Here is a 15777-nt window from a genome sequence, read left to right as displayed (position 1 = left end):
AGAGGGGACTACTCAGTCACAAACATGACAGATTTTCTGTCCGCTGTATTATGACCCCATTATATCCTTTGGGGATCGTAATACAGTGGACAGGATATCCATCACGTTTGTGACAGAGTATACCATCCGCTAAGGTCGAGATCAAGCCCTTAGTCCTATAAGTCCCAATCTACCACAGGAGTACACTTCTAAAGCCCCTCCAGGACTCAGGAGAGGCACTTAAAGACTCACAGGATGTCAGGGAAAGGTCAACAGCAGGGTCCAGTCCAGGTTTAGTAGCCACTGGCCAGTAGCAGGAAATGCATATTGTAGCTTGTTGTATCCCTGTAACTTTAACAGGAGGTCAGCATTACGATCCTTGGAGTCTGCATGTTTGTCTGGGGTCCAGGAGGGAGCAGGTCCAGTGCTGCAGGGTTGTTCTTCCTCAGATCCAGCTGTGTTCTGAGGTTGGTGCGCCTGGAGGTGCCACACTTACAGCTTGCATGAAGTAGTCGGGGAAAGACTCCTGGGCAAACCCTAACCAACAGGGTAAAAGTTCCCAGGGCAAACCCTACCCACTTTGAGCATTTTCAAGATTTTCTTTGGCCACATTCTGTTTAGGCTCTGAGGGCAGGGGTGTGTGTGTGTAGGGGTATTCTATGGTAATCCTAGTATCTTCTTACATCTAACACTCAAATTCAGTTTGAGGCAGTCACTTTACACCCAATAAACTCAGAGACAGAAGTCTCCAGCTTTTTCCAGCAACCGGAATGCGGATACTCAAAGAATTGTCTTGGCACCCTGTATTCTTCCTTTAAAGTGCACCCCAAATGTTATACTTAAACCCAGAAGACATGTCAAATGGGATCTGACAACCAAGCAGGAATTGACACTGTAGAATCCAAAAAGGATGCTCAGAGCTCCCATCCAGCATATTCTGTGAGCTTCACAGCAGCCATCCCTGTCCTTGAAAGCAACCGTCCATCACAGTGACCTACTGTGTAGCTCCTAGGAGGAATTTCACACCAAATGCTAATTCCTGGGTGGAAAAGTTGGATAGCAAATGCAAGTTAGCCGCCAGGAGCTTCAGGCAGGCAAAAAGTAACTTTATTTACTTAATATCTATTACAAATCGGACTTCATCATTGAATTGGATTTTTAAAAACTATTAAAAATAGTTGATGAATTATTTTTCAACTATCCCCCATTACTGAGACACAGTATTCTCTATGGGTCAGCCAGGCATCCATTTTTTTATTTAAAAAAAAAATTAAGTCACACACGTTCAATACAGAGAAATAACAGTATAGATGTGCAACCCCTATTACTGGCACAAAATACAGAAATGAAGATTAACAAAGTGCAAGTTTTTGATCCAGAGCATGGAAAGCAAAATAGCGATAGTAATACAAAAAAACAAAAAAAGACCATAGATACAGAGGCTGACATAGCTGAACCAGATATCAATATACATAAAGCATTAAACTCATTATGTTTCTAGTTTAGGGAATCCCAGTTAAAGGCCTGCCCATATTCAATCGAATTTTATAAGGGATGAGAGCCCTCCAGCTTACCCAATGCCAATTCCAAATCATATACCTGTTGGATGAGGGTCCACCACTCAGCCGGCTTTGGAGGGGAGAGGGAAATCCATGATTTGGAAACAGAGAGTTGAGCCGAAACAATTATTATAGAGAGAAGACTTTTCAGACCCTAGTCCTGCACCGGCTTGACTCCCATCAGGATCCCTTTAAAGGATAGTAGAACTTTAAAACCCAAACCAGATGGAGATAATTTGGACACCCCATTCCAAATTCCTTGAAGGGCAGGGCATTTAGCAAAAACATGAACAATGTCTGTTTCGAACAAACCACACTTAAAGCATCTAGACTTGTCACTACCAGGGCGCCTCCCCCATTCTGTAAATTCTCTCTGGCGTATGATACAGCAGACAAATTGTCCTAAATTGCTGCAGCTTTAGATTTACAGAAGGCACAGAGCGGTCAACTGTATGAAGAGCACTCTGAATTTCAGAAGCAGAGATCTCTGAAGACAGAAACCTACTCCACTTAGCTGCCAGCAAAATTCTATTATCTGTACTGTACTGACAAAAACCATGATAGATAGAACTTCTTGAAGGCTTCCTAGTAGCCTTACAAAAATATGATGTTAATTCAGTGCCTTCAACATCAATCACAAGCTCATGGCCTAAATAAGAGAAAAAGAAGTCCCTAGACTGAAGATATTTTAAAAAGAAATTCTGGGGAGAATAAAAGAGGCCTGGAGACCCGCAAATGAAAACAATCCATTTAAATCATTGAATTGTCCAATAGTCCCAAACCCCAAGCCTGCCCAGGTTTTACACACAGTTATGAAAGACTTGAGGGAAAGCGGGGTTATCCCATAGTGGCATATCTTTTTTTAGCAACGTAATAGAATACTTAACAGAGATTTCCTGCCATATATGTATAATGCTCTTTATAATTTTAAAGCGGACATGTTTGTGATAACTGGGGTTCGTAATCTATATAAAAAGAGCCTGTGTTTCGATCCTAATGTGAGTTGATAGCCGTAAGTCAATATATCTGGTTCTGCAGGAATTAAACTACAAAGACGACTAGCAAATGCTGCCCAAAAATATAGTTTTAAATCTGGGAGTTGTAGCCCATTCCCCCCAAGTTGTATGGAAGAGTCAGTTAGCCAATAGCACGTCCAGCCCTCTTATATCCTCATATGAAACTATTAATTCCACCTTCCACACGTTTAAGAAAAGGAACCTGGGACATGCAGCAGGATTGCCCAAAATAAATATAAGAATTTAGGCAGCATATTCATTTTAATGATATTACAACAACCTAAGATGCTTATTAGAAGCCTATTCCAAAAACTCAATTTTGAAAAAACTGAGAGTAGCAAAGGCTCATAGTTTAAAAGTTTAAAGATATTATCGACCCGGCTGCTACATTTTATACCAAGATACACAGCTGTTGTAGTTGCAGCTGGGGTTGGTACATCTGGAGTGAAATTCAGAAGCACTTGTGCTTTAGCTATATTTAGCTTGTAGCCCAAGTGTGTTCTAAACCTATTGGCCTTGTTTAAGATATGACCCAGCGATGGCAGTGGGTTTGTGGAGAAAACGGCAACGCCATCTGCAAATGCAATAAATTTGAGTTCACAGCCTCCAAACATCAGTGGCTGAATACCCATGTTAGTATGCTGTGATTGCAGAAACGACTCCATATACAGAGCAAATGGAAGTGGGGACATTGGGCACCCCGACGGGTGCTGCAACAAATCTGAAATGAGGGTGAGTGTTTCCCAGCATATACTAGCTTGGCACGAGGGATCTTATAAAATGACTGTACCAATTTACTGAATCTATCCCCAATACCAAATGCTCCCACTGTGGCCCACAGACAATCCCAGACGACACGGTTTAAGGCCTTCTCGGCATCTCATAATGTCATGCCAATTCAGCATTAGATTGTTCACACTGCAAATGCCCTGTTATTGAGGCTAATGGTGTCCCTACAAGGTATAAAACCGTGCTACTGTTGGGAAACTAATGCTGGAAGGAGAGGGGCGAGTCAGGTAGCTCAGATTTTAGCAAATACCTTTGCGTCTGTATTGATCAAGGAGATGGGTCGATAGGAACTCAAATCCTCAGATGGTTTACATTTCTTCAGGAATACAATGATGTAGGTTAGATTCCAAGTATCTGGTACTTGCCCTCCAGCATAGATATGTTGGATCACCTTTAAAAATTCTGGAGCAATTATATCCTTAAGCACCTTGTAAAACTAAAGGGGGATGGAATCCTCACCTGCTGCTTAACCTGATGGGAGGGCAGCAAGAGCAGCCTTAATTTCACCCTGAGAAAAGCACCCCCATGAAGTGTAGATGCCGATCCTCCTATAACCAGGATACTCTGCAGCCCTGAATATAGTCTATCAAACAGGTCATTTAACCACAAGAGTCTGCATGTATAGACCCTGACAGAATAATGCAAATTTTTCCATGATAGCCTGGGGTTTAGAGAACAGAGTTCCACCGCTACCTTTAATACCTTGCATGGTACATCTTGACTGCCTATTAGATATATGATGGGCCAAGACGTGTCTCACCCTTGTCCCATACTCTTATTGTAGAGCCTTTTTCTTAAAGTAATGGCTGCTATCTTCTCTCTTAGCCCTCGTCCAAGCAGGGATAATTTCTCAATTAATTTAAGATAGCGGGCCGGTTCATTCATGCCACTCTGGACTGTTGCCAGAGCATGCTCAATTTCCAATTGAAGAATCACCTGACGAAGGAGCCTGGCATTACCCAGTAAATCTCTATTTTGCCTCAGAATAAACTGGAGTGAAATGCCCCGAAGATATGTCTTCATTGCATCCCACACAACTGGGGTGTAGTGGTGCCAGTGTTAGCTTCAAAAAATTCTGTAAGCAAACCTGAGGCACGCTTTTGGTAACCCTAGTTGAAGAGAAGATGGTGAGGAAAGAGAAGTGAGACTGCTCTACTCTACATGTAGTAAGCTTAAGGGTCAATAAGATAGGATTATGTTCAGACGTGATCTTTGGACACACTTCCGTTACTGTGTCCTCAACCAGAAATCTCCTAGAAAAGACTATACCTGTCCTAGAGTAGTGTTTATGCGAAGCCGAATAGAATGTGTAGCCTGGCTCTGAGGGATGCAAAAATCTCCATACATCAGTCAACTCAAATAAGCAGGTGTGCTCATGAATAGTTTCCCTAGTTTTGGCCGTACGTAGGTAGCAAAACAGTTGGTGGAGTCAATGCCATAGTCCAGCAGGCAATTAAAATCAACCACAATAGTTATCTCCCCAGACCAGTCTAATAATTCAAAAGGAAGCATATCAAATACCCTGGGTTCATCAATATTTGGCCCATAAACCACACATATAACAAACTTCTGACCATGTAATACCCACTGGGCAACTGCCCATCTACCCCTTGGATCGGAAGCAGTTCTCATGATCTTACGCTCTAAATTCTTTGCAGACATTACAGACACCTCCCATATAGCGATGGATTGTGAGGTACTGACAATAATATCGTAGCCAAGTTGACTGAGTAAAAGCCGGTCATTGTGAACAAGCTGGGTTTCTGTCAGGGATAATGCCTGCGGAGTATACTTTTTTATTTCCTCCAGCACCAGTTGCCGTTTACTGGCTACATTTAAGTAAGCCAGATACATTCTAACACATACACTTCATTCTGGCCATAAAAGTGAGCAGCTATACCAGACTAGAATCCAATATTCTGGACCAAGTTTCAACTGCGCCAACAAAAATAAAGATTCAAATAGCATGATCTGAACAAAGTAACTTCTTTTAACTTTCACCCCACTCCAACAGATAATAGAGATTATATTCTCTGTGACAAAATGTTGCAAACCCATAGAACACCCACCCCTACCTCAAAATGACCGTATCACCCCATATCCAAGGAAGGAATCATCCCACTCCCTGCACTGCCGTTGACTTGGCAGACCTGAAAGACTTCCACAAACCCATGTTCACTTTTGCCTCAAAGAGATGCAGAATCTACAGTATAATTGAAATAGTATAGCTAAAATGCAACCCACAGAGAAGTGGAAAGGGAAGAAAAGCAAGAAACATAAACACTTGAAATAATTGTATGTGCATCTTAGCCTTAAGCTAATATGGCCCAAGTCCACCGAAAGCTGGGTTAAAACAGCAGCAATATGTTTCCCAATGCTACAACTGTAACTAAGAAGGTAACCCCTTGAAATGACCTAGGACCTGAATAGCATCCAGTTCTGAATAACACATCTGCGTCTGTCTGTCCATAATAATCTTAAGCCAGGCTGGTTCTTGCAAAACTATTTGGGCCCCAACGGCCTTGAGTGGGTCTATAAGTTGGCATAATTTCCAGCGCTTATCCATAGTTGACATAGTATCCACCAGAACAGGAGCAGTTGGGCAAGCCTTTGGAGAAATCCCATTTCTTAATAAAAAATTCCCCAGATATATAAGAATTGGGCGAGGGTGTATTGACCTGGAATCGGCTGGCTTGCGGTCGCGATTGATATGGAGGTGGTACGCACACTAGATTTGTGAGTCCCAGTCCATAAGATGCAGGAAGGTCTTGCCAAAAAGCTGAACTATAAACTGCAGGGTACCATCACCCTCTTTCGCTTCCGGTACGCCAAATACCCTAAAGGTTGTTTCTCCTCTGGCGGTTCTCTATATCCTCAATTTTAGTTTGAAGCTACACCAGTTGTCAGTCGTGATTCCCAGTGGATTTCACAGTAGCTGTTCCAATTTCCTCAGCATCGACAACCCTCTGTTGGAGCTCAGCAACCTCGTTAGCAAGGGATGTAACCTTGCCAGATACTTCAAACAATCATTGACACATTTTCCAATTGTCTGCTCTCATTTGGGCATTGAGCGACTGTGCCTCTGCTCGCTGGGCCTGGAGGAGCTACAGAATTGCCAACAAGGACAGCTCTTCAGTAACTTCCTCAGTATGGGTTTCCTTAGGAGCCACTGGAGTGGAGCAAACGACAGGGGCACTGCAGGAAGTATCAAAGCTGTTACCTGGAATTAGCCCATTTACGTTGCAGGGTATGGGGGGGCTGCCGCTCGACTGGTTGCTTGTCAGTTCTGCTTGATGTATGGACTGCAGAGAACTGGGAGATTAAGGCTTTAACCTCTACCTTTGGTGTGACTCTGTTCCAAAGCGGACTGCCTTTGGCAGCACAGCTGCCTGCTATGTACACCTTATTTGTCAGGCGCATAGTTGCTGGTATTCCAGACTGAGAGTGTTTAGGGCTTCATAGCCTTCTTTGCATTGCACTGATTTTTTAGGGCACATTGCCTGCCTCTCTTCCCGTGGGGGGCCTAATTTTCAGTAGTTAAAGTACTTGGGGAAGTAGCCAGGGTATTAGCAATAGCAATACTATCGCTGGAGTGGGCACCAGTGAGGGTCCGGGAGGCCGTTGGCAGTAGTGGCCTGTCAGCATCCACTCTATGATGGGGAGATAACCTAACTGGGGTCCCACGGGGAATTAGGCAAGTCTCCCCGTTCGGCTGCCCCCCTCAATCCCCCACCTCATTGTCCAGACTCCCCTACAAAGCTGCCATTGTCAAGACTCCCCGACAAAGCTGGTATGGGACTTACTGGATTGGGAGATGTCTCAGAGGTCTGGGCTTCTTCTGCAGGCATGACTGTGTCGCATTATAGGGCAGGCTGAGCAAAAGTGTCAGAAACGTCAGATAAACAGGAGAGCTGAGAGTTAATACTATGTTGCCCACTCGGAGTATCAAGAGGTTCCGCAACTCTGTTGCCTTCCTGTTTGGAACATGTAGCAATAAAAGCCATTGTCAAATCCTCACCACCGAAGGTAGCTGCAGCCATCAATGCGTTTGCCAGACAGCAGCCTTTACTGTGGGCCGGCTGCTCTTTACTGACTGCCTGGATAATACTGGTCACTGTACCGGATTTGAGCAGTTTCTGTTTGGGGTGGCAGACCTGGGAGGCAGGGTGATCCATGGGAGTAGCCTGAGGGCTGCCTCCCCACTCCGCAGCCTGGATGATGTCTGCTGCACGCACCTTTGTGAAGCACCCCTCTCCACCACCCCTACCCACCATGGAAAGCCCATTGCAGGGCCATACAACACAGCAACAGGCAAAAGAAGCGAAGGACACAGCGCAACCAAACAGCCCACTGGCTCCAGCATGAGAGTACCAGGAGACCGTGGCAACCCCATCTGGAAAAGCTGGCACATCAAAGGCCGTGGATGTGAGAAGACCGAGTGCCGCAGCTCACTTCAGACTGGCACAGACAGCAGCGGAACTGGCACGTAAGGGGTCGAGGCTGCAGTCAGCAGCGATCCAAGGAGCACGGAGGATAGAGTGCTCTCAGCTGCGGGACGCCTGCCTGCCATTTTCCCTCCTCTCAGCCCTCCTATGGTGAAAATAGCTTCTGGTTGCTAGCTACTGTAACAACAAGCTAACTTTAGATTTCTACATGTCCTACTTTTAAATACAGTGGACCTTGACTTATGAACTACTAGGCCTACATACGTGTGACTTATTAATATTTAAAAATGAGGTTTTGATGTGGCAAAAGGTTTATTTTGACAGGTTGAATTGCAGTGTTTACACTGCTACAGTCAGGCTTCACAGAATAGGCCTTAAGACGTTTGCACTACCACTGTGGTGGATAGCACACTAGTCCACTAGAGGCATTTAACTTCCAGGCCTTAGGTTAACCTTATACCATATACTAGCGACTTATAGATTAGTTAAGTATACCAATTTGGAATATGCCAATTCAGCCATGTTACATGTGGGAGCACAGGCGCTTTATTACAGTGGTAAAGTGCAGAGTTCTAAAACCAGCAAAATATAGGGTCCGGCAAGAGGTGAAAAATCCAGAGTGATCAAGCTGAAAAGGTGGATTTCCTACATATTTAAAAAGCTTAAAACACAATCAGGATGTCTAGCATTTACTGTAACTTATTTTGAAACGTTGGGTGGGAATTGCGTAAGGTAAATTGTTTGTGGATTCTGCAGCCATACTTTCTCACACTGTTCACACTCATGCAGTCATACTGCATTACATTGTCACACCTTTTTGTTAATTACATTTTAGTAAAAGAGTGGTGAGATTCTTTTCAACAGGTGCTTTAAAGACATGCCTTTCATCTTCTCATTTACACCTTATTTTACGTAACTGAGTGGGAACTTGAAAATATACATCTTCATAATATGCGTTCCTCACATTTTCCTTGGGTTCCCAAGAATCTACTGAATCTCTCATGAATCCCCTCTCATATAAATCTGCTTATGAATACAACTAATGTATGAAAACATACATTTATAAGGAATCCTTAAAAAAAAAAAAACTGCCAATAATTCCCTTACAAAGACACTACATTTCAACTGTAACCTTATTCTTTACACTAACCATAAACCTATTGCAAACCTCTATCCTCAGGCCCTCATTACGACTTCGGCGGTCTTTTGGAAAGACCGCCGTCGTCGTGTGTGTCCAAAGACCGCCAATGTTGGCGGTCCGAAGACCGCCGTATTAGGACTCACCCAAGGGGTTCCACCCATTTAAGGGTGAAAATCCGACACAGTCGGCCTGACCGACAGCGGGTGAGAGGCGGTTCCACCGCCATGCCAAAAGGACTACGCCCACCGTATTATGAGACGTAATACAGCTTGACGGTTCCTGCACAGTGGTGCTGTGCTGGCGGTGGAAACACCGACACCCATCTCCTCCCGGTCGTATGAACGTCGATGGATAGGTGTGCTGTGTGCATGTGTGTGGTGTGTGCGTATATGTGTAGTGGTATGGGTGTGCATGAGTGTGTGTATGTATGTGTGCGTGGAGCTTGTGTGTCTGAATGGAAGCGGAGGGGAGGAGGTGTCAGTGTGCGAGTGAGTAAGTGTGTGTATTGGGATGCATGCGAGCAGGGGTGTTTGTATGGGTGTGTGCAAGCGAGTGGGAATGTATGTCAGGGAGTGTGTTGAGTAGGGATGCGTGTATGAAGGTATGTTGATAAGTGGCAGTGGGTATATAAAGGTGTGGGGATGAGTGTGAGTGCATGTATGAAGGTGTGCGGATGAGCGGGGGTGCGTGTATGAAGGTGTGCAGATGAGTGGGGTGCGTGTGCGGCGACAGGAATGGAGATTCATGTCGCCTGGTGCGTTACCGCCAGGGTTTTCATGGTGGTGCGACCGTAATACCACCGTGCTCACCTCTGGCCCGGCGGTATCAGCAGCATTGTGGCAGTTAGGCTTCGGTCAAACCACCACAGTCATAATACAGTGGTCTTCATTGCCGGCCCAAGGGCAGAAACACTGCCACCGCGAGTGTGGCGGTCTTCAGACCGCCACACTCGTAATGAGGGCCTAAATCTAGTCCATAAAAAAGCTGTTACTCAAACCGAACATTATAATGATTATGTTTTATTCCAATTTTAATTTGTTTATTATGGGAAAATACAAAACATACAGATGAACTATAGCATTAGAACATTAATACAGTATTTATACTGAATAGAGTAAATACATTATTTACCAGAGATAACAATTATTGATCTTCAGACTTTTTAAAGCTATACCAATTTAATTTTAGGGTGCATAGCATTTTTACAGATAAAGAAACTGATAATTTTTCAATGTTATTTTAAGTGACTTAAACATACAATTTGTTATTGACTGGTTTTCTTTATAATTGTATTTTTCACAAGCATTTCTCCATAGTGAAGTTATTCAGTAATCTTTTCCTTACTTTTGCTTGTATTAATCTCACTAACAGGTAGCACTTTTCCTTCAGAACCACAGAATCTGCTGCCACACTGACCAAACCTGGCACACGGTTGATTTCCTCAACTCTTAGTTGTTGAACAGGGGTATGAACATCCTACCAAAAGTTTTGACAAGCAAATGTAAAACATGTGCAGCTGAGGGTGAACATAGTGAAAATTACAACTGGTAATTATATAGTTAAATAAAAAGAGAAGGATCACAATTAGAGTACTGTTAGAGTTACCGATCTTCAGCTTTCATTTTATGGACTACTCAGTTCTTGACTCACAAAAAAACTCCAGCAAAGGCTATATTTAAACTATTTAGCTGTTTGCTTCTCTCACTGTGATTGACTTCTGTGTGCACTCTGACCGCTATTCAGCCTTTTTGTGGTGTAACCCTGTAAATCAATACCTATTTATGATATTAACTGTCTGAATTTCTGTTAGTTGCAAAGGGGTTCAGTTCTAATATCAAACCACTGAATGACACTGAAGAAGCAACGGCATAGACAGATTGTGGGAAGGAGCTTCTGAGGCACCTGTTGGTGTACCTGTTAGACTTGTGCTTAAGACAATGATGGAGTTGCAGGATAAATAAACAAGAGGATAGAATGGCTTGATAGTTTGTTACACTTGTATTTTAGGGATAAACGATCTTGGTGCTACAGCCTCAAATTTATGAGCAAGGAGATGTATGTATACAAGACCTTTTATAGAAACCTTTCAGAAAATACAGAATCAAAGTTGTTGATATTGGCATGGCAGTGCACTACGGCACCCAAATCAATCAGCATGAACACAATGTTAACAGCAAAATCATTAATTAAATCCTGGCCACCAAACAGCTTTTGACATGGTGTTAAAAAAGTGACGCATCTAGAAAAGGAAGACTCTGTGATCTAGGTTTATTTAAACTTTAACCCAAAATGTAATTGTTCAAATACAAAGCAACCACAAAGTGTAGCATGGCACAAAAGAGTGTAGATACCATTTGAAAATCCTAAAAATCAAAAGCGGGTTTGGTCTTGCAAGTTACAGACAAGACGCATCGTCCTACATTAGAAGACAAGGTTATCCTTTCTGGTTGATTTTGCAGCTCACAGTGAGCCCTTGTTTTCCTGGAAGGACACTTGTGGGTTACAAACCCAAAGCTTGGAGGATCCCTTGTACCAGAGGGAAAACAACAGCAAAGCAGCAAACAGCACCCCCACCCCAGAATAAAATCCAAGATGGTGCTCAAATTCTACATCGGCTGAGAGTGGAGCTCTGGTGATGGAGGCGAGTCCAAGGCGAGTTAAAGGAGGGCCATGTGTGTAGGACCTGGTATTGTTCTGAACAAGCAATTACAGAAACAAAAGATGGACGAGTCCGTCCATGGAAGTGGCTGAGCAAAGGGACACTTCCCGACCTTTAAGAGAATGCATCACCCTGCCATCCTCATATAGCATTGTGTGTATTATTGTGGGCACATTCTGGAACCATACTGCAATTAAGTTAACCAAGTGGAAAATCCACCAAAGGTGAGTCCTTGAAAGAAGATGGTCTAACTACGGATGCAAAGTCCTCTACGGCATCTACATCTTGGAGGGCTATATTCACAACAAATCCAAGTCTGTAGGAGATGCAACAAAACAGACTTGTTCTGGTAGGAGGTGAACCTCAGATGTTTATTTACGGAAGAGAACACTACTGAAATCCCTAGAGAAGCTCCACAAGAATGCTGATGGGACTGAGCGGAATGTGACAGTGGTTAGAATGTATGACTGTAAGAGTGCTAAAGTGGAATCCTCAGCTCAAACACTGGAGAAAAGGAGCCATAGGTTGAAGTCCACTCACAAGGAATCTATTGCTGACGGCAATGCACTCAAATGATGCCTAACACCATGCATAGCAAGATTCAAACTGAGATTTTTTTAAACTGTAAAATTCAGAGAGGTCTACCAGTATGCAGTTGTTAGGTTGGGCAAAATATGGAGGTGAAGTGGATTTACAGAATCCATACAATACGTCCTTTCAGAGGCAACAGACTTTCCAGAAGGTATACAGCCCATTATGACAAATAAGGCAATGAGACTGCCAATGAGAGTTGAGGAAACAAAGAAGGTGATAAAGAAACAGTACTGGTGACATTTAGCAAACTGTGTCAACATGAGCTGATGTGATAGGCCACTAAAAAGGACAGGTGACTCATCAGTAGAAGGTTGCTATTTTTTTTCCCAGACAACAGCCATTACAATGTTAACAAGAAAATGGAGAAACAGAAATTCCAGAAAGTGTTTCTCAACGTTGGCGCATAGGCCACTATGCTATATCCCCGATGCCTGAAGGTTATTGTAGGAGATAACATTCCATGTTTACTCAAGATGAGGAAGCAACAGTTCAGGTGGTCTCTCTTAAACCCAAAGGCAAAACGATGACTGACATAAATTACCACTGATATATATCGTGGCCTTGGTTTTTTAATAAACACTAAAAGTGTGGTGAAGAAGAAAGAAATAATTTGAGGTTATCACCTCTTTAGTTACAGCCAACTAGTTCCAAATTCTCATATGGGCATGAACGCTGTCATGGTACTACACTGACCACCTCTCCCCACCCTAGTAGGGAAGTACCGCCAGGGCGGACTCGACCTCTTGGTAAACCTGCTCCAGAGGTAATTCTTATATAAAAAAAACTACTGCATAAAGGGTGGGATCCAGATGAGTTAAAAATACCTCCAAGACTACTGGAATATTTTACCTATAATAGTGGCGTCCGCGGATATGATTAATGGAAAGCAAAGGCGGTGATTATGGCAATGATGACACAGGCCGTCTTAAAAGAGCTGACATGTTTCTGCTCTCTTTATGAACCTAGTCTGGGGCATTTCTCAGGGCTATGGATCCCTAATTGGAGAAGTGTAATAACACCATACCTTAATTATTTAATGAACAGAAACACTCAAGTTCTACCTGAGTGAGGATTAACCTAATAGGCACCCTAAACTTTAGGGTTACAGGCTTCTGGTTTGGGGCTAAGACAATGTCCTTTGTAGTCACAGAGTCCTCAAAAGGTACACAGTGTATTTTCACCTATTCTTGTCTGCTCCCAGCCGCTTATACCACTGAGTACGGGCAACATGTAACCCTTCATGGAATCTCTACTATATTCATTATTTGACAGGGCCAGCTTGTACCAGTGAGTACGGGCCTACCGGCAACATGTAACCCTTCATGGAATCTCTCCTATATTCATTATTTGACAGGGTTAGCTTCTCATCAATTTCAATTGTGTAAAGTTACTACTAATAATCTATGGACGAGAAAAAGGCAGGCTTCTCCAACAAGAGGTTTGTGAGCTACTGGCAGCTTTACATCTGCCTGTAATAGCTCTCCTCGTGCAGCATAGACTACTAAACTACACGTTTTTGCCAAGTTGAACTAATATATGTATAACAAAATGGAAAAGTGTATAGTAGAAATGAAAAATGAAAAAGTGTGCATCTTCAGGACTCATAATTTCCAACATGTTTTTAAAGCTGATATTTGAATAATAAATTAAGTGGAATTGGGAGACTTGTTATTAAATATGCTTACACTGATAGTATTACCTTGGTGCCTGGGGCACTGCAGCTGTGGCTGTTATGTATCCCCAAAGGTTTTCTATATTACTGCTGGCAATCCTGCACTGAGCTGATAACGACTGGTAACCTTACATGAGATGGCCACTAATGTAATCTTGTTTTATATGTACACTAATATTAGTAGCTTGGATGATTTTCAATGAACATAAGCAGATCTCATTAATGAAAAGGCTGGAGACCCTGGACCAATGGAAGGTCCTCTTATTTTAGTGGTAGACACTCTATCTAACTACAGATTCCTCACAGCTGCCCAACCTCTCCGTTCTGTGTAACAGACTCTCTTCCATGTAAAAAGATCCCAACCTAGAGATCTACACACTAGTCATACCTTTTGCTGAAGGGCTCTGTGTCTGACAAGCCAACAAATGAAAGTGACACCAGAGAGCACACATGGCACTTTTTATGTGGTTCCGTCCCTCACTTTTGGAGCGGAATGATGTATGCACAGAACTGCACAACGCCACTTATCAGCCAGCAGAAGTACTGCTTTTCATTTTTCTGGATCCAGTCTGATGCCTGGGAAATATTAACAAGGTAAGAAGCCTGCGGTTTGAAGTATCCATCAGAATGAAAGTTTTTTTTTTAGGAATTATGTAGGCACTGGTGGAACGATTTTATTGATTTACAAACAGTTAAAGGAGACCACCCCTTAGTAAACTATGCAAATTTCAGGATTAATAGGTCAAGGAGTTTGGCAGAGAGAGATCTCTGTTGAAGACTGGGGACAGTTATGGACGATTATCTGTAAGACCTACAGACGCCTTCCTCACAGAGAGGGAGCCTATACATTTTATACCAATAGCATCTAGCTTGTTGGAGGTGTAATGCTGAAAAAGGAACCATGTTACATACTTAATGGTACTGCTCAAGCACTTCTCATACAGGAAAGTGTTTTGGAGTAACATTATAGGAATTCTGAGAAGGGATCTACCCCTGGATCCAATATGTACACTATGAGTGAAACAGTCCCGTTTGGGGGTAGCTAGAGTTAGGATGGCAACTTACTGGAAAAGGTAGTTGATTCTAGTGCAGCAAAGTGGTTTGGTAAACTCTGGCAGTTACAAGTGTACAAGATGTTGACGCATGATCTCAGCCATACGATGAAGAAATTTACTAAGATCTGGTTCCCTTTGCTGCACTATATCTCCTATACCGAATATCTTCATTTTGAGCCAATTAGATTAAATAAGCTTCATACAAAGGCTGATAATGAGGGGAAGTTACCAATGTGAAGGTGTGTGTAAAGAACTTCACTTGCTTTGCTGGTGAGAAACATTGCAAGGATGCTTAGGGCTGGGGGAAAAGTGATTACACTCCCTTTTTCAATGATCTATGTTGTTTAATGTATCTGAAATATTTAAAAGATATGAGTAAAAGATATTGCTTCATCTATTTTGCTATTGAATTCCAGGTTAGTACAATAGTATGGTTCTCAAATATGTCTACTTTATTAATATTTACATCTCACAGATGGGAACCTAATAGCTCAGCAGCCATATTATATGTGTACAGGTTGCAGACTGGACCACCTATCTTTCAGGGTGCACACGCCCATTTGTGACCTGCCTATGGCTATCACTGAGCAGCCACTTCTGCAATACTGCAGTGGGAGTTGGGCCTCAAGGTTTTAATCCTAAGAGTCCCGCTTTTGCCATGTTGTTTGTTAATGTCAGAGTTCATTTTCTTTAGTTGTGTTTTTTTTTTTTTTTTTTTTTGGGGGGGGGGGCAGATCGGTAGGGCAATGTGTGTTGTGGAAGAGCAGGGTTCAGATGGTACACAATTTGGTGGCATATAGCTTTTCAGTACAAATAACTAAAACTAAGGCATGTACATGGCTGCACATCATTACATTCTGCCCACATT

At 42.8% G+C, this 15777-nt stretch overlaps 1 protein-coding gene across 1 annotated transcript in view; it reads right to left on the bottom strand.

The window, feature by feature from the left end:
- The window catches only part of DPY19L3 (dpy-19 like C-mannosyltransferase 3), a 482898-nt gene that overhangs the window by 280469 nt on the left and 186652 nt on the right, over positions 1–15777 (bottom strand). The window lies entirely within an intron of this gene.

Source organism: Pleurodeles waltl, chromosome 12 (assembly GCF_031143425.1).
Source record: "Pleurodeles waltl isolate 20211129_DDA chromosome 12, aPleWal1.hap1.20221129, whole genome shotgun sequence".
NCBI classification, from domain to species: domain Eukaryota; kingdom Metazoa; phylum Chordata; class Amphibia; order Caudata; family Salamandridae; genus Pleurodeles; species Pleurodeles waltl.
Note: the sequence above shows the minus strand (reverse complement) of the source record. Positions and strands in the feature narration are given on the sequence as shown.